This window comes from Orbicella faveolata, unplaced genomic scaffold (genome assembly GCF_042242905.1).
Source record: "Orbicella faveolata isolate gen_17 unplaced genomic scaffold, um_ofav_v1 contig_12, whole genome shotgun sequence".
Lineage (NCBI taxonomy): Eukaryota > Metazoa > Cnidaria > Anthozoa > Scleractinia > Merulinidae > Orbicella > Orbicella faveolata.
The window spans coordinates 21,475,550-21,496,357 of NW_028301539.1; the positions used below are offsets into that span (position 1 = coordinate 21,475,550).

The 20,808-nt window shown below is 39.9% G+C and overlaps 1 long non-coding RNA gene and 1 pseudogene across 1 annotated transcript; one reads left to right on the forward strand and one right to left on the reverse strand.

Annotated features, from left to right (window-relative positions):
• Positions 1-1,162, forward strand: LOC149117153 (uncharacterized). The gene is made up of 2 exons (XR_016204097.1): positions 1-230; positions 973-1,162. It is a non-coding gene; the product is annotated as an uncharacterized LOC149117153 (long non-coding RNA).
• Positions 1,163-3,536: 2,374 nt separating this feature from the next.
• LOC149117154 (uncharacterized) lies at positions 3,537-7,904 on the reverse strand (annotated as a pseudogene).
• Positions 7,905-20,808: the final 12,904 nt, after the last annotated feature.

Genomic DNA, 20,808 nt, shown 5'->3' on the forward strand with positions numbered 1-20,808 from the left:
GTTTGCTTTAAATTTGGTTGCAGAGTAGACGTCTGCAAGTGAAGACATTCACAGAGTCGACGTCCATTCACAGAGTCATATCATTACCGTGTCTCACTCGCTTATCACAAATGGACAGCAAGGCTTTTATATTGGCTTTCTGTATCTTATCTGCAGCCTGGTTGATGTCCGGCACCGAGGCAATTTACGGGCAGAACACCGATTTCAATGGAAGACGATCAGTGACCATGGTGTGTTTTACTTTGCCTTATAATCTCTCGAGCTTAATGTCTGTAGTTATAGCTATCTGCCAATCAATTGTGTAAGAACAGAAAGGCTTATTTCAATAACGTTTTCAACTGAAGAGTGTTCTAAACTTAGTGCTTTGGCTACAGAGTGCATAAACTAATCGGTCAGTTTTTCTGTCAGTAATTCTCATCAAAATCACTCATGAACTGGTCTCTCATACAACGAAAAACATTTATTCGCGACGGCAATTAAACGTCTCTTCAACCAGAAATCTCACAACAAAACAAAAAGCAGAAGAAAAGAACATCTGGCGATCCGGAGAAGAGGCAAGCGCCAAAACGTTTGTAGTCACGCTCTGGCCGATTACTGGATTTAGCACACTTCAGACTCGCGTTGCAAAGTTAAAAATATTCGTAGGAACGGTTTCAGAACTGTCCAGTTGTAATTTAACGGTTGTATTTTAACATTCTAACTACAATTCGACAGGCGCTTAATGTCACAACCACTTAAAGCTAAAACTGAGGATGCTTTTAACGGGTTATGCCGTTGCTATCGCAGCCTTTTGCGTCATGTTTACCTATAACAAGGCATTTCTTTGATACAACACTTACGGTTAAATTTGAGGGTACTTTTAATGGGTTATGGCTTCAACTGAAAAAGACAGCTAGCATTGATACATCAAAAAAGTGACAACTGTTGGAAACTTTCTAAGCCACCTTACATTCTATTTGTATCAATTTCTAGAAGTTGGAAAGCCGCCAGAAGAATATCAGGGACCTGTGTGCTGCGGCCAAAGGTGTTTGCAAAACAGACCCAGATCAACAGCAGCTTTAATTCAGTAGTTATCACAATGAAAGCCCAAAGTTAAGAAAACCACAAGGAACGAAACAATATGTAGAAAACTTCAAATATTAGTAAAACTAGGTTAATGAAATTGTTTCTGGTCTCTCTCTTTTACGCCTTGAAGAGTAAATATTCCCTTCTCGTTTGTCACTCCCAAAATACTAAATCGAAGGTAGACTTCGCGGTTATTTCAAGCAAACAAAATAGATTCCTCCAATCGCAGTTAGGATTATGCCCGGATGTGTAGAGATCGACAAAAGGCAACAACCAGCCTTAAGTACAAAATAGAACAACGCGAAAAGACGAACTTGCATAGTACAGCAATGAAATTAAAGAAAATCAAATATGTTCAATGGATAACATAGAGCGGTTTCAGGGATTCTACTCAAAACATGAACTACAAAGCAAAGGGGAAAATCTACAGATTAGCATAACAAGTAAACGCCAAATAAAAGGCGTAAGACTTCTGACGTCTCTCTCATAAACGGCTCTAAGCCACATGAGTCTCCTGCTACCTTCATCGATCAAATGATTGAACAATGGACCATTGATAAAGACCGCGCATGCAAGTTTCAAAAACGGTTCTCTTCTTTAACAAAAAAAAATAATCGCAAAAGCCTTACATAGGTACACCTTAAAAACTCTTGGCTTGGCATGAAAAGGTAGACATGTTTTGATGGATAAAGTCGACTTAATGATCAGCATTTCTAAAGAGCAAAGATAAGTTGTGAAAATGTTTTACCCTTGATCATGTCAGTCTATAAACTAAAATAGCAAAAACTGCTGTCTCTTTAAGTACAAAATAATTTCGACAAGTCGTTCAAGGCAATTTAACCATGGAGGCGCTTTGCCCTCCTGAAGTTATCCATCAATCATTTTATAAATCGCTTCATATCGACACTGGCACAATGGTCCACAATGCCCAATCGTTTCCTGAGTGGGATTAAGGGATGAGAGAAATATTGTTGCCGGGCAATGAGCCGTACAGATCGTAAACATTATCATAGATCTTTGCTATTTCATTATTCCGTTTTCTCCTTAGTTTTAGTTTCGATTGAAAGGAAATGCACAGCGCTCAAGACATGTTTGTCCGCACTTCGAACCACTTCGAAGTTCGCCAAAAGAACTCCACTACTCTAAGTATTTTCAACTTTCTTCTCGGTGTCTGAAAATTTGGTCAAACACAGTATTTCGTGTTTGATATATTACAATCGTGTTAGTAAATAAAAGGAGAAAATCTTCAAGCCACTGTGTTATTTTCTCTTTATCATGTTGACAAGCTGACCAAGCTGACCGTTTCCAAAACCAACCGCAATAAAGAGGGAAATGATGGTTGTTTGCCCTTTACTCTAAAAAACCGGTTAAATCATCGAATGGAAATTACCACGGGGATGCGCTCGTTCCATTTCCACGACTTTTTTCCGGAAGATGGGAAATTATAGAGCGAGCCTGGAATTAGTAAAACTAGCAAATGGAACGCACATTTTTCCATTCGGGAATTCCACTGGAGAATTTTGGTCTACCTTTCAAGAGATCCCGCTTTCCTGACAAAATTTCCTTTCGGGGAGACAAAATTAATCTTTCCATTTACATTCCATCCGAAATTTCCGGATTTTCTGGGTAAATGGTAAACAACCGACATCAGTATCCTCATTAATGACTGGTGAGGATATGGCAAATACGCCACTCGGGACCCGGATGTAGTTTCGTATCAATTGTACGATTGGTGTATTTTCCAGTAAAACACTCCTATATATAATCTATAATATAATCTATATAATAAAAAACCTTATCAATCTTGAATTTCAACACCCAATCACAGAATAATGTAGGTAACGAAACTTTACCAAGCGCTAATTATTCTCCCAATCAGTGCCAAAAGAGCAGTAGGGAAACGGATGATGAATACTTGTATGTTTTCACTTTAAGGAGACTTAAAAAACTCGCCCTGTTAATTTCATATCGTTTTCTGGCTGATTTACCCATGCGACGAAAACAAACATAAGTACAAGCACAATCAAAAGCGAAAGCATAATCATAAGGTTTCAGTATAAACAGAATTACAATAAACACCTTTTTAGATTTTTCTACTCTCGCGTCTGCTTGGTCCGGCCTCGGCCATGGTAACAAATAGCACAAATCAAGTATCCTGCCTTTAGGCGGTCCCTAAATGTTCGTTTACAATTAAGATGGACGCTTCAAAATTCAATGGCACTACGCTTTTGTATGCAACGTTGTGTTTGTAACATATCTTAAAATCACTCCATGAGACCTACTTTACACCTGAGCTGCATGTTAGACTAGGTTTGTGTTCCACTGTCCGTTTGTTCTACTGTCTGTCCCTGCACCCATTAAAAAATTGGTGTCTATAGAGCACTTATTATCACGGTCCGCAAGTCTGCAAGTCCGCAAGTCTGTTCGTCGAGATTTCTTGCAGGTTAGGACTGTGTTTCTTCACAGATAGGTGATAACCCATCGTTAAGTCACATGAGGTAACAGCTCGGCGTCTCGGATTCCAAGTCTGCAACAATCAAAGTGCCTGCAAAGCCAACAAAAGCAGCTCCCAAAACGGCAAACATGAAAGATCAACCGACAGATCTGAGATAATATAAACACTATAACAAGTAGAGCGAATACAGCAGGCAAAAAACTGAGAATCAAAAACTCCACCCATGAGCAAACATTCAGCCAATCAGCAAACGGGCCGGTGGATGAAACGGCCAAGGAAAGGAACGAGGCAGAAAACAAGTTTTCCATCTCCAACACAATAAGCGATAACAGAGAAATTGTTTCCACTGTGTTGGCCTTTGAATCTCGAAATGGCTGCCTTGATAGATGATGAAGAAGAACCAAAAACGAGAAGAACGTCATCAGGATGAGATATGAGAAAGGATCACTGATGACCGCTTTCAAAATGATTAACACCAGCCGACGACCAATCAGAATGCTCTTCCAATTCAAGGACATCCCTTACCATCCACGGGTCTTTTAAAAGGATCATAAAGAACCTTTTCTATTGATGCCGTCAAGAGCTGGGAAGAGGGCCCATCCTTTGAATTCTTCAGAATAGACGTGATTATCAAGTCAATCAGTTAGGAATGGTGCAGGAAGAATACAAGCAAGCGAGAATTTTTTGACAGACAGCGCTTCCCTGTACAACTTCAGAGCACCCCAAAACAACACAAACCCGAAAGGGACAATGAAGGTTACAACAAATGCAATCAAAACGCACCGCCACCACACGTAGCGAACCACATTACAGTCGTGAAACAGTCGCCACTGAGAATCAATGGGAACGCATCGCAGAAGGTCAAAACTAGCAGATCCTAGTGTGGCGTAACCCAGTAGCAGGACTTCCAGTATACCACCAAGATAAGGCCCTGGGAAGGGTGCATCCCGACCACCTATCATTTGGAATCCAAAATGTAAACAAAAAAGCAGACAAATCGTAACTAACGTGCCGAAAACGTAGAGAGTGGAAAACAGTCTTTTTGTTACGACCGTAAAACCAGGAAAAGGGCATATAAACCCGGACGAGGAGGTCAGTTTTTGCTGAAAATTAAACAATCCCACAAAAGGCTTGACAAAATAGGTTCTTAAAAGCGATTTTGAAGAGCTCGAAACAAGGAGCAGGTTTCCCGCCTGATAGAAGTAGAAAATAATCTTCAAGTATCCTCTGTTAAAGTCTAGGTCTTGGGTTGCGGGTACAGGCTCCTTGAACCAAAGTATTTGGCACTTTATCCAAGATAGAAAAGGAGGCTTACATGTCAAGTACAGTGCCACTATTAAAACGTACAGTGCTGCAACAGGCCAAAACCAATAATCTGAGCACTTAGGAATTGGCCGAGAGAGGGTGGAGTAAAGTGTCTCGGTGTAGCCCGATTTACAATGACCACACAGTACGCCTGAACGGTTTCCTTGACAACTATTGTATTCCAATGAATTTGCTGTTCATTTCGACCACAGTATCCAGGAGGGCAGATAGCAAACTTCAGGACTGGCGGGAGATGTGACTCTTCGAAGCCCCAGAAATTGTATTTTGCGACGATATTCTGACTGCAGTTTGCTCCAAACGGACAGATAAGACAGTCAAAGCCCGGCATTAAATGCGTCCCATGTACTTGCCCACCCTGTAGACTGTAGAGACCTCCTGCGCAAGGCAAGCAACTATACTCCAGCCCAGTGACCATAATCGTGCACGAAGCATCCTTTGTTCCAGTAGTTATTGTATTGGAAAAGCTCACAAGCTGCATTTGACTCCCTTTCGGGCAGTAAAGTTGGGTGGAATTGTCATCTCCAAAGTCAACAAGGCCTCCTTTCGCAATTTTCACTAAGGAATTTCCAACAGCGTTGCGCTTACCGTTTAGGGTGGAGTTTTTGATGTCTAACGGTCCTTCACTTTCTGTGTGAATAAACGAAGACTTTGAGAAGGTCTTTAAGTCGCGAATCAACTCACTTTTGGATTGCACAAAATAACAATCCTGTATAGAAACACTTGTCGACCTCGCTTCAGCATAAATAGTTCCGCCAACAGTTGATGCAAAATTGTCTTGAAAGGAACAATTCAGGAATGCTGTCTTTCCTTCGTTCAGGTAGAGTGAACCGCCGATCAATGCAGTATTTTACTTGAATCTTGCGTCCTTAAAGAAGAGCTTACTGTTATAATCCCACTTAGGAAAGTTGTTATCCTCTTCTCCCATGGCGGTAGGACGGTCTTTGTCCATGCAGCCTGGATCTTCAAGTGTTTCTCAAGGCATCACAATGTGTGCAGCACCTCCAGGAGCTGCAGGGGATGAGTTGTTTAGAAACAGAGCACTTTCAACCAGGATCTCTATCTTATTGTTAGCCGCGCTGAGATAGAAAGCTCCCCCGATAATGGAACTTTTGCAATTCCTATATGTTACATTTGGCATTATTACCCTGTGAAATTGGATCGAAAAGTAAGCTCCACCACCAGGTTCCACTGCAATATTCCCAGTGAAAGTTATATCATTGATCGTTAGATAATTTCCCGGTGTTTCATTACCCAAGGAAATCGCGCCACCCCGGTCAGTTGAATTATTTTTGGTGAACAATGTGCCCTTAATTGTAATATTTTGACTTGAATTAACACTACCAAAATCGATAGCACCTCCAGGTGTAGATGCCGTATTGCGGACAAAACACGAGTCCTCAATCTTTATGAAATTTGCAGAATGAACTTACACATTTTTATCCGATGCTTTCACGGCAGAAATAGCACCCCTGGTCCACCAGCGCTATTGTTCTTAAAGAGGGTGTGTTTTATTGTCAAGTTAAGTTCTGCTGTAGAACTATCAATATAAATTGCTCCTCCGGGTGCATACAGTGCAGTATTGTCTGAAAATCGCGAGCTCTCTATAGTTATGGAATTTTCAGAACCAACTCGAGAATATCCAATCCCTAGCCTATCCTTAGTTTTTTAAGGTTATTTTAGTTTCTGCTGTCACGTCATCGATAAAATTGCTCCTCCAGGTGCAAATGTAGTACTGTTGACAAAACGTGAGCTTTCAATTGTAATGAAATTTTCAGCGCCACCTTGAAAATCTTTGTTCGCTAAATTCATGGCTGACTTTGGAATGACGAAAGTTAAGGCTCCGCCATAGCCAGATGTCGAGGTTAACACAAAGTCGCCGTTTTTAATGGTTACGTTGGCCAGTCTCGGAGATTTAACAAATACGGCCCCACCTTGTCCGCGATCACTCTTGCATTCAACAAAGTGCGATTGCTCTATGTCAAAAACAACACTTTCTGTTAGTTGAGATAAAGACCCCGCGAATAATGCTCCACCGTCACCAAACGAGCCGCAGTCAAGAAACCTTGAACTACGCAGGCGCACTAGCATCCTCGGAGCAACAATTGACACCGCGCCTCCTCCAGCACTATATGAACCAACGGATTTGAACAAGCAGTCTGATATATCTATCATCAAGAGTGATTCTGCATTCCAAGTAGAAAAAAAACGATCCTCTTTCAGAGAGAGGTTCTCCATATCCATTGGTAAGTGTCTAAACGCACTTATTGAAACAGCACCTCCACCGCCTTGTTCTCCTCGAAAACGTACCTGTGAAATGTGACTGTCAAGTTAGGACACTATACAAAACGGCACCACCATTTGACGCCCCAAACGCTGCCGTTGTTACAAACGATGAATTGATGGCTGAAACATTTGCAAGGATAGTTGCTGACACCAACAATGCACCACCATCTCCATTTACCCCATACCCTAAAAATGACGAGTTATAAACCTGTGCTTACAGGTTTGTTGCAGTGATACTGAGGGCCCTTCCACTAAGCCCCAAGAAAAAAGCTCTACTGATAATTACGCTCACATTGTTGCTTTCTATGATAAGCTCAGTGCAATCTCCAAAAGAGCACAAATGGTTGTTTCCAGTGACAAAAACATCCTTGAGAAATATGTTCAGATTGCCATTCATCACATTTACGTAAACCAGACCCATCCGAGAAACAAGGTTGTTTGAAAATGTTACGTTGTCTAGTCTGAGATCAAAGCCCACCGAATAGCTGCTTTGGATCTTGATCAAATTTCCAATCTCAACTTCTGAAACTACAAACTTATCTCTGAATATTGTGTCTTTGACGTCCAGAAAAACAAAAATACTAATCCTGCAACGTTGCTTAAGACCCAGTTCTCCATTTCGTGTTGGCAAAATATTAATTAATGCCATGCCCAATACAGGTTATCACAGAATTGATTTAAGAGCAACATAAACCAAGCACAATAAATATCATTTTTAAGCCAAAAAAAACAATTATTTAACTAAACCATGACATGATGAGTAAATTATCTCTAAGACAAAATGATTAATTTAACAGACACTCTAAATAATTAGTCAATACATGTATCATAGGTGTTTCTTAATAATGTAATACAGTGTATCTGTCACAATGTTGCAGCTATGATATTACTACACACAGTATGGGTTGCAGAACTCAACTTCCAAGTCAGTTTGTTCAATGAACTTAGTACAGAAATTATTATGGCATCAAGTTGTCTGTAAATATAGAGAAACCAAACAAAGCATTACAATCTTAAGTAATAAATTATCGAACTCTTTTACATGTATGTACAATGTATGTTCCATTAATATTGGGGATCTCTCAGAAGCTGCATCTATGATGATTTAATTTGCTCCCAGTGCATTTTTTATGGAACTTTTCACACATTAATATCTCTGTCATAATAGTGGTCTCTGTGTTCTACAACAATTAATACACAAGAACAATACACTCAGTAAGATATTTTTTACAATAAAAATCAATCCCTATATGCAATCATAAGGACCTTGAATTTATATTTCTTTAGAAATATCTCAAATGGCCATGCTTGCTTTGAAAATCTTTGATATTTTAATCCAGGCTGCCTATGTGTACACTGTTCGTGTATTGACTAACAGGAACAGGGACGTAATCATACTGTATATAGCTGCTACTTGAACACCACTGAACATACAAAGACATATCAATTATAATTTATAACCAACAGATGACATTCCTTTCATTGATATACAGTGTACTTCATTGTTATTTGTTTACTGAGTGTCTACAGTAGTGAATCAAATGCTAGGGGGATGGTACCAAAACTTTCACAGTGGCAGGCTCTACCCTGAGATGCAAAGCAAAAATATATAACTGTTATGAACTTCGCGACTTGCTTTCGAGAGCACATGCAATTTGCTTTAAACAAGAAACTGGAATATTGCAGTACAACAATGTGCACAGTCCCAATCAAAGGGCCATCCAGGCTGAAAATCAGACTTTGTCAGGATAAATACTGATGTTCTTGTTGACTCAATCTGAATGTGCAATTCCAGAAGATATTCACACCCAACACCCATCCATGGCCAGTCATTAGAAATTCCAAAGTAACAGGAGGAGGGAGCCCTTAAAGAAGAAACCTCTTTATGTGGGGTATGAATCTTTTCTTGAAGAAAACAATGTCTGAGAAATCATTAATTACAAAATAATGTTTAAGAAATATCTTACCTGATAATTCCAACTTTCAGAAAATTTTGTAATCTAGACTGTCTGGCCAGTTCATATATTTGACAAGTTGACACTGGGCATGTTTGTAAATTTGTGTGCTTCAACATCACATTACTATGTATTTGCATTGGTCAACTAAAAACAGCATAATTTGGTTAATTAATATACACTGTACATTATTAGGTTGAAATATTGGTGTAGATCGTTGCACACCAACAGACACAGAAGCTATTGCCAGCTGAATCATAACCAGTGAAAAACCGTGCACGAGACATTTACATGTACATGTAACAGCCCTCCTCAGAACCATCACAGATATGGTATGATATTTTTAAACTCTCTGAAATTTTCAGATTATTCAAGATTAACATGCACGTACATCATTAAGGGCAACCCTAAAACACTGAAAGCGGAAACCGGAAACCGGAACCGGAAACCAGAATCCGGAATCCAGATATTATGAATGATGATAGAAATAATTCACTTCAGCAATGTCTAATAAATAAATATGGGGAAAAGTAATTTTGCTGTTATTTATTTTCTTGGCTTTACTTCAGCCACAAGCTGTAATTGCTAAAAAATTATTGACTAGCTCTGAACAACCCTTAGCTATACATCTGGCCCGATTGTTCAAAAGCTGGATAAAGCTATCCATTGGGTAAATCACTATCCAGTCAGGGTTAGTGATTTTTCGGGTGCATAGAGTTACTCATAGTCTGCGAGCAGGCTCTGGTATGTGTCTCAAGTATCTGAGCAGGCTAAATAAGAGTTTAGTGTTTTTCTGCATTGGCATGTGAGCGAGTGCCTTCATGCGGCTTTGCCGCTCATGCCCCCAGCCCAAACACAAAGGCCTGCTCATAGGCTAAGTTACCCATCTTTCGTTCAACCTGGCCCTGGTGAGAGCCCGGTTCTTGTCTAGATCAAATTGCTCTGAGAAGACTGGTGAATAGCACAATAACAACAACCTATTGCGGTGAGTTTCTGGCAGTCTTTTACTATCTTTTAACCACATGTAGTCCAATGTGTTAGCAAGCGAGAAGCAGACGGAAGTAAGTGTGCAACATTTCTATAAATTGTTTTAATATGATGGCCGCCAAGAATATGAAATGCTGACTTGTCACAGTATCAGTGTGGAAATAGTGTTGATCTGGAATTAGCCTCGTATCTGATGAAAAAATCAAATTTTATATTTAGATGAGCCAGGTTAACCTTTGGACTTCGACAGTGGGGGCGTGACCGTCAATGTACAGGGGGCTGCCACTGACAGACATCCTGTTCTCTATGACATTTTCTATCTTGTTCGGTATCTACTAGACATAAAGGGTAAATTTATACCTCCGGTACAGTGTAAATTGCAGATCACTTATTAAACAAAATGGCAACAAGAAGATCTTTTACATCTTATAACCGTGTTTTTAAAATTTAACTGTTTTGTTAATACTACAGCCACAACGCAATGCACATTCCAAAGCAGGCCTTGATGATTCATTGATTACTGTAAACACATCACTTGATCAACACAAACTGTGTTATAACTTATTGCACCATCACTCTTAGCCTTTGTGAAATCTATGATGATGCAATGGTCTTAATCTAGAAGTTCGCTTGGGATATGCCCATGAATGATACAAAAGGAAAGGAGTGTCACGCTATTAATAAACAGCTTTCTTCCTGAAAAGTCAAAATTTAATTTGTTTGTGCTTTGAAGTAGTCACGCAAGTCACACAATCAGAGGGTTTACGCTATCCACGGCTAATTTTAGAACAGTTGTGTTTTTCTCCTAGCACTAACTTAAACGTTGCAAGTTCTGGCAAGCTCTTGTTTACCTCAGCAAATATTTAATTTTTCTTCAAATCTCTTAACTCGCCGCAATGAAACAGCCAAAGAATTTGCTTCATTTGCCGAAACCCACAAGAATACTCGCAAAATTGCAAATAAATTAATGACAATCACTTCTGGCGAAATAAACTTGCAAAGTAAACACGACATTATTTGTCACGTAGCGAAAATGAAAGCTGCAACATCCCTTTTTTAGTGGTTTTAGCGTATTTATTATTTCCCTTCGAATCCAACGCTTTGATAAAACCAAAAGAAGATATATTTTACACACAAATAAAGAAAACAATATCCGTAACATTGTCCGTGTTTTAATGTTTCAACAGCTTTTGGTGAATAAACATCACAGGTTGCATGATTCAAAATTTGGCCGAGAGGAGGTTTGGGTCTGGTCACTGACAAAAATAAATAAATCACGGGTAGAACATGAACCACGCTCGGCCCATGGCCGCGCGGTTAATTACCAGCAAGCTTATTTTAGACGCTCTCAGGGTGCTTGGAATAAAATTACGACGCACTTTACTAAGATTCTCATAATCATAACCCTCACTAGAAATAACGGTTGCACGAATTTCAACAGATGGGGAATTTTTCTTTCAAAAAAAGGTAAGTTTGTGGTCCTTTTTGCTTGGCCGCTTCTTTTTTACAGGCAAAAACCTAAGCAAAACAATTTTCGAGTATTTGAAGAACTTGCTTTCTTTGATTTATGGATTCCGTTTTCCAGTTTCTGGATTCCCGTTTTTGGTTCCGGATTCCGAATTCCGGTTTCCTGGTTTTAGGGTTGCTCCATCTTTAACAGTGTGTTTGCTTTACATTCAGTTTAGACATGGCTATTATCCAGCATAGGCAGACTTATAAGTTTGCCTTCAAAAATAAATTGCAGCAACTATTGCATCTTTCATTACCTATTCTTGTCATGAAATGACACAAAATCCAAGTACAAGAGTCAAAAGCATAAACCAAACTTACCCGGTAATGCTAACAGTTCCTCTTACTGTCTACTTATGCCGTCCATAAACTGGTACTGCCTGGACAATGCACTCATTATTTTTCTGATCACACCTTTTAAAACGTCACTGTTATATATAATCTGCCCTGAAAAAGCAATACATGAAATGGCACTCACCAAATACCTTTACATGATGTACAATGTACACCATATCAACATTCACAATTCTTTTTACATTCACTGTAACTTTTTTGTGTCATTTTCCCTAACTTGAAGACAGGACTTCCACATTTGGTGATAATTTGCCTCTGGAATCTCTATGAATTCAAAGGGAGTGATAACAATTAAATCGTGACTAAATTTAGCAAAGGAGGCGTTCAAATGTCAGATTTTAATGTTGAGTCTATAACTTTACATTACTCTCCTTTACGGAAGCGAGTCGTGGCCCACATACGCCAGACAAGAGAAGCGGCTCAACGGGTTCCACCTCCGCTGCCTTCGGCGTCTCCTTCAGATCAAATGGCAGGACAGAGTCTCCAACACCAATGTTCTTCAACGAGCCGACATGCCGAGCATCCCTACACTACTCATCCAAAGACGCCTACGGTGGCTCGGTCATGTTCACCGTATGGAACCCGATCGCTTGCCAAGGCAAGTCCTCTACGGGGAACTGTGGGAGGGCGCCCGACGCGTGGGCCGACCACTCCTTCGCTTTAAGGATGTTTGCAAGCGTGACCTGCGACTCGCTGAATTCAATCCCAATACCTGGGAGGTCCTCGCGCAAGACCGCGCCGCCTGGCGTCACGGTGTGAAGGAGGGGGCACTCAGGGCCGAGATGAAAGCCAGGGCCGAGGCGACAATCAAGCGGGCGGCGAGAAAGGAACGACAAGTATCAGTTCGTGAGGCCACCAACTACATCTGTACCAGCTGCAACAAAGACTGCCACTCAAGAATCGGGCTTTTGAGTCACTCAAGAGCCTGTCGACACTGATGCGCTGACCATCGCCTCTCCGAGACGAGGATGCCAACACTCTTCGTATATATATAACCTCTCAATTATTGCACCTGTAGACGGAAGGTGTGCTGGGGGAAGAGATGTTCTACACTTTCTGAACTTTTCTCCCTTACCTGTAATAGGATGACTATTATGAACTACAATTCAAATCCAACACCAACATCAGGTTATGTATACACATCAATATTTTCTTGTCTTCTGCAATCATAAAAACATAAAAATTTAAAACCTTCCATAAAGCTCATACTCAATAACACTGCTACATGTAGCACTGTTACTGGAAATTAATTTAAGTGAAACTGTTGAAACAGCTCTGTCAAAATTGTTTCTAGCAGTTAAGGCAGGATAACAGAATATACAAGTAATACACAGCAAAGGCCAGAGATACACACATGTTGGTTATTAGTTAGGATTTGGTGAGCTTCTGTGCCAGGTATGGTGAAAAATAATGGACTATCAAAAATGAAGGTTCCTGAGATATTTTGACAGCGCTGAGAGGAATTAATATATAAATTTACAAAAGAAGGAGAAGTTCTTGCCCTGTCCAGTTCTCTGTCCTAAAAATATCATTTACATACATTTATTACATATGGTTTGTGTTTAAAGCCGATATCATACACACTCTGATTGGCTAATTCAAGTGAATTATTTACATTTAAATGGTAAGGTGAAGGTAAAGTCTGCATACGAGCCAAGTGGCCCATCAGGACGGAGCTTATCCCTGCTTCTGTAGCCTGAAGCGACTAGGAGTATTTCTACTCCCCCCTGGATGGGATGCTGCCCAAGAACACAACACAATGTCCCCTGCCAGGGCTCGAACCCAGACAGCTTGATCCGTAGAGGAGCGCACTAACCTTGAGGCCACTGCGTCTCCCACATTAACATGGTATACCTCGGTAAAACCATAAAACATCACGTGCGACTAAAACAAAAAAGTAAGAAATAAAAAGAAAATGCCTAATTCATAATAATTTAAAAATACTCAACACTAAAACGAATCTAATTCTTTACTTGAAAATTATTCTCTGTTAATGCCTATGGACCAATTACGGGCATGCTAAAAGGTCCTAACAAAAAGTGAAAAAAGGAAATTAAGAAAACTATTGCTTTTTTCCTGAAAATTGTAGCGTCTGAAAACAATGATTGAACACTCTGAGAGTGCATTCTGTCACCCTGACGAGATAAAATTTATGGAGAATAGGGAATTCACAAAGTTATATCACAAACGAATTGGTACCAGACAAGACAAAGGAAACAGCCAGGAAGAAACTAAAACTTTCTTCAACGAGCAAAAAGATATGCATGCACAACAAAGAAAACAGTCAGTGACATTCGGTCAATGAGTTAGTTAATAAAAAAATTAGTGTGAAGAAGAGAGCAGAGAGAGAGAGAGTGCAGAGAGCAAAGCGCTCTCACCGACTAAATTGTGTATTTATGTATGTAAAAGTTATTTTTACTCCCGAGAAATGGTCAGGGTAAGAACTTCTTCGCCGTAATTTTTTTCTAAGTATGTAAATGTCATTTACACTGTTCAATTTACCGAGTAAAGCTCTTCGCATTTTTTTCATTAGTGCTATCTCACTTTTGAGGAACATTTCCATATTAAGTGTTAATACTGCATTGGGGAATAACCTCTCATTAAGACAATAGGGCCCATGTACCCCCAACCAAAAGCAGTGGCACTAATAAAATGAAAGAGCAAATCAAAATCAAAGTAGAGCCTTATTTGCAGACAGGATTTACATGCATAATCGTCTACTCGACATTTGGACTATATAAGCATTTCACCAAACCGAACTAATTGGACAGACAACAAAATAAAACGAGGAAATCTACCTTCTAAACACAACAAGCATATCACTACATCTGAGTATCAACAGCAAATCCCTTCTCACTGAAAGGTGACCGTAAAAAAGAAAGGAACAAGAAAATTCGTTTAAGTTTCCAGTGTTAAAGTTTAATAATTATTCGCCCTTAAATTTGAAGATTACAGTGTGTATTTTTGCCGACGGCTTAATTTAGCTTTGCAGTCATTTTATCGGCGGTAGCTTTACCAGTCTTCAACCAAATTAACCTGGGAATTCACCCAAGCATTTTGCAAAACCAAATAAATTGAACTAACAAACGAGGAAATCTCCATACTCTGTAATCACAATATGCAGATATTCACATAGGAACGTCGCAAGTAAATTTAGCAAATCCTGTTCGCTTCGGCTTAAAATGGGTTTCGACAAAACACTGACCCCCGCTCTGCTGACCCCCTACTGACCCCCTATTGACCCCCTACTGACCCCCCTACTGACCCCCTATAAAACCAACGGGAAAATGAAAATTGAAAAAAGCCCAGAACTATCAGTGGGACCGATTCAAGTTCGTCAATAAATTTAGCTTACCTAAAACTTCCAAGATGGCGGACGCATTGCAAATTTCCGACACCCTTCTCATTTGACTGAAGGATTTGTCACGGAAAATCGAGCACAGAATAAGTTGGAATATCATCAAGTATGGTATTTGTACCCATTAGAAAATTAAGCAATGAAAATAGCAAGGAAATTCTGGCAAATTAACACGCACGCGACTAACCGTGAGCGACGTTGCACATGGCTTTAGTCATGGACGGTAAGTGGCATTACTGTTTTTCATCAATTTGCCTCTTATTTTACACTTTGTATTATCCGAATTATGCCATGAATACATTATGAAATTCGTTTTTCTTACTTTTCCTTGCTGACGATCTGGATGTGGTAGAGCTTGTAGAAAGGTATGTTGGTTTTTGATAAGATTACCCAAGAATTTTACCTTGAGAATCCGAGGTCTTTTTGACGACTTCATGCACCAAGGAGAAAGTAATCCGCCGGGCTTGTCAAAATGGTTTATACTACAGTTACTACAGTTCTTGAAATGCAAAAACATGGCGAGAGGCCTGGAACTACCGTATGAATTTCGGCTTCCGGTTGAGGTTTACGCGCGTGTTCGTGCCGCCCGCACGAGCAGTCCGTCGCGAGCCTTTCGCGAGCCTGCTCATTTGTCAGCGTTTCTCTTTGCTTCATTTTCGAATGCGGACAAAAACAATATTTGATGATATTCAAGCTTATTCTGTGCTCGATTTTCCGTCAACAAAACCTCCACTAAACAGTCAAAGGAGAACAAGAGAGTCGGGAATCTGCAACTTGTCCGCCATCTTGGAAGTTTAGGTAAGCTAAATTTATTGATGAACTTGAATCGGTCTCATTGATAGTTCTGGGCTTTTTTAATTTCATTTTCCCAATGATTTTATAGGGGGTCAGTAAGGGGCTCAGCAAGGGGGGTCAGTAGCTGGTCAGTAGGGGGTCAGTGTTTTGTCGAAACCCGCTTGAAATGGTTTACCTTTCTTGGTTTTCAACAACAGAAGAAGAAAGTTTAACCTTCTACGAAGCAGCTGTGCCAACTAACACAGAGAAAACTTCAAAACTCGCCCGGTCGTGTTTACAAATACGGTTTTGGTTAAGTTTGTTTTTAGACGTGAGGTTATAAGCTTAAGTTGACGACGAAAATCGACAGAAAACTTAATTTGTTTGCAACTTACAACAACCTCCACAGAGCGACTCACGTGTTATTGTTTAGAGATGAGCGAAATTAAAACGATATAATTTATAAAATGTCTCACAGCATGGCTTCAAATAAGGAAGACTTTAAAAAGGATTCCAATTGAAAATAAGCTTACATCGCCGAAGCAACTTGTTAATTTTCATAGCAAACGCCACAACAAAAGTCACTTACCGCAAGTCGGCAATTCAGTTCGGCCAGTGTAAATCTTCCTGGCAGGCAGAAACTTGCAGCGAAAGTTGTGAAGACTGAATTGAACTAATCTTTTCGATAGATCAACGAATTAACCACCTTCTTCCGTTGTGTTTACTGTTCTGTAAATTCCCTTAAACACTCAGGAACGTTTGATTTCTCTTGCTCATCACCTGACCAAATCATGAGACTTTTCTTGCACGGCTGCACAGCATCACGTCGGGCGCGAATTTTTGAACATGCTTGGAAAGTTCTGCAGTCTTCTGAGTCAATTTGTCGCGTACTTTCGCCTCCTTTCTATAGCCCTCGTTAGCTTTCGTTCACGGCATTGTTCGGTATTATTTCATCTCCTTTCTCTAGCCCTTGACTCGCTATAATTCACGGCATTGTTCAGTACTGTTTCGCCTCCTTCCCCAGCGCTGGCCCGCTCTTTGTCGAGGTCTTCTTCGCTACCTCTTTGCCGGTTAATTCTTGCTTTCTGTTTTTTTGCTTCAGTGCAACCGTATCCGCTATCGTTTGTCGACATAATAAATAGAAATGAGTTTTCTTTTCTTTAAAAATCCCGCCAAAAAAATGGCATTTTTCCGCTACAAGCCGAGGGTGCATTTCTCTGTCAACCTATTAGCTGGAGTATGGCCGCCATGTTGGGCGACTCCGTCATCGTCGTCGTCGTACGTAGCGCCCACGAGCAATACCGCTAGCCATGAAAACCATGACAAAAGAAAATCCATTCATGGGTTTCCTTTTCTCTCCCATATGAGTATGGGGCTCCCCTTGGCGGCCCTTCGGGCCGCCGGAGCTCCGCAAATATTAATATCTGCGTTGATCTTCCGACTCAGGTCAGCCAGCTGTTTACGTGCTACGTTTGCAGATTTCTGGTCCCTGTAGGGCAACACAATTCTGACTGGGGCTTCTCTTTTACCAGCCACTCGGGTATGTGAATCCTTTGATTCAATAAATCTGCGAATGGTTGACTGCACAAGGTCGTCAGGATAGCGCAGTCGGGAGAAGATCTCTTAAAGGCGTTCAGATTCCTCGTGAAGAAACTTCCACTTTCAAAATACGGTATGCATATTTATAATTTGAATTATAATAATATTACTGTTGTACTTTAGATTATAATTCCAAACCTCTTTTTGAAAACTGATTTCAGTTTCATTATGTAGTTTGGTGCTTTGGGCCCAAAACAGCAGCCTGAAAACGGTCCTTGTAAGTTGACCAGCCCTTGAGTAGCCAGGAAGTTTCAAGAAATGGGCCCTGAAGAGGCAAAGGGCCGACTTCAGACACAACTTAAAGCCACTTTCAATATATTAGTCCAGCAAATTTATTTGACTTTCCGTAGGAGGAAGGTAAATTCCTAAAGATAAACATGAAACGATTTACTACAAATAACTAACCGAAGACGGCAGAAAACTAAGAGGAAAATACAAACAGACGATAAACTAAACAGCTTACCAAAATGCTGGCAACGGGGTTCAGCGAACCAAGAAGAAGTGTATCGGACGATAAACTAGCACTAAATGAACACGAAAGGATAACACAAATATAATTATACGCAACGAAATTTACATACGACGCGAGGAAAAAAGCATGCAGAATGTGAAAAAATACATTAACATACGGAACAGAAAAGGACACAAAGAAAACACGCATTAGCCGTAACAGAGCCTTTCACAGAAAGTGTCAGTTTTCCACAATATTGTTGTGTCTATTAATGAAGTAAATCCCTCTCCATATTTTTAATATCGTGGCCAAACCATACCTGGAGGCATTAGATGATATGATCGATGAGGAGGAGGAGGAGTTAGAAGAAGATGAAGAAGAAGAAGAAGGACATGAGGATCAAGAAGAACAAGAGGAAGGGCAAGAAGAACAATACAATGATGATGAACACCTCTACAGAAAGTTAATAGAGGATGATTTTAGTGACAGTGATGTAGCATAATCAGTATTTATTTTGTAGATTTTTTACAATTTTTATCAGTATTTCTTTCACAGATGTATTGATAAGTAATAATTAAGTAAATAGAGGATGAGTCTGAAATTGTTTTGATTGTCCTACATTTACAACAGCTTATTCAAATTAGCCCAAGCTCAAAGGCTGAAAAAAATATGTCATTACTTTTTTTTTTACTAAATGAACCACAAATCACCGTGTTGTCTGTGAATAGTTTGTTGGATCTAGATTAAAGGGACAAAAGAGTGACAGAACTTTTCATCTTTGCAATAAGAACCCGGTCGCAGTCGTTCATGACTAACTGTGGCCACCTTCCTCGGTTTAAATAAGCTAATCAAAATGCATGAACTTGGTATGGTGAAAATATCAAGCATCATGTAACCTGTTGGTCAGTCGACAACTCCACCTCTCACATTTCTTTTCATAATTTTGGATTTGCCAGGTTTGAATGGAAGCCATAAGAAAGTTGTTGAAACATGTCAAAAAACGATGAAAAAAATTAGTTTGGTGGCCTGTGTTAGAAGTGTACCACTGTAAATGCAATGATAAGTGTTATATTAGTATGTCCAAAAGGCATTTACCTGTCAAAAATAGAATTTCTCAAAATAATTCTGACTTTGGTTATTTTGCCTTTGTAACAATACAAATCTCAAGATTATAGAGGTTTTACAACACAGGCTAAAAACAGGCCCTAAAATATAATTTTCGACAATGTTTGGATAAAGCAACGGTTTGTATCATCCGTGAGCATTGCAGATAATTCAAGCCAATTAATTCAAGGTCACAAGTCAGGTTGTTTTGGTTCGCCCGTGCGTAGAAAGATCTATAAGATTCCAGTTGATAGTGATAATGGTGATTACACCTGCTCATGAAAACACCAGTTGCATAAATTCCAGTCTAGCCATAAATAAATAAAAAAAAGATTTGTAATCTTCTTTGTCGTAACTGAATAATGTTATTGAACTAGTATGAGGTCCGTGTTGGTAAAACATTGGTCGAGTTCTTCACCTTGCAATGTTATGGCGAGATCCATAGACTTGTAAAAAAAAAGAAATACCCATATCAGTATCCGACATAAGTTTCATTCCATGTTCAATGCTAAATTGCTGAGGGGTGTGTCTACAAACGAGGACTAACAATAGAGCTATAAATCAATGAACATAATAAATCCCTCAAAGATTCTCCAACCGAAACAAGTGATAGGTTGTTGAGGTATCACTGAATTCCTAATTTTCAACCTGCTTTCATTTCATCGTTTCTCCCAGTTAACAACAGGCACCCGTTGTAGCTAGCTCCAGCCGATCCCAGGAATGCAAATCTCATTAGCAGTCAGTGCTCTGTCTGATAACCATAACGAGTACTTTTAAGGTTATCAAGTCTTATATCGGAGATTCCGTGATATTTCTTTCTAAAAACAAAAACTGAAATAGTGTTCAACATAACCTGCCTCAGCACGTTTGCGAAAATCTATTGGTCCCTTTCAGAGGTTTCTTTAAGAGCACTCGGTTAACCTCCAGGTATGATTTCCGTACAGCGCCATCCGTTAATTATGTATGCAACTATCTCAAACTACCACATTATACTCAAACAGCAATCGTGAAAAGAACGAGTCAGTCAAAAACTTGCATGCACAATTAATGTAAGGGTTGGTGCGAAACTCCTGCCAACCTCCCTGTCAAAATAAGAGAGCCCCTCTCCCAGCTTTGTCCGCATAGTATAACTTCCACTGACAGAATCGCTATGATAACGATGACGACCACAAAGCGCTTTGTGGTGTTTTGAATAGGCCACAAAGCGCTTTGTGGTGCGAAAAATTGGAAAAACCAAATTATTTCAGAAAATAGCTGTGCGATATTTGCCAGTCAACGAGCCATCCAGTTTTCAGTGTCACATCCCAAAATAAAACACCACATAGCGCTCTGTGGTGTTTTGAACAGGCCACAAAGCGTTCTGTGGTGTTTTCAATAGGCCACAAAGTGCTCTGTGGTTTTTCGACTACTACTGCTGTTTTGTAAAGCAAAGCGAACTAAGAACAGTTAGAAAGCACTCCGGCCATAAAATCTACTCGACAAGAAACTGTCTGTAATAAATGTTCGATGCTACAGGAGACGGCTTACCCAAAAAGGTTCAGTCAGTCAACCTCAACAAACTTATACTGAGAAGAGGGCTTTCGCGAAC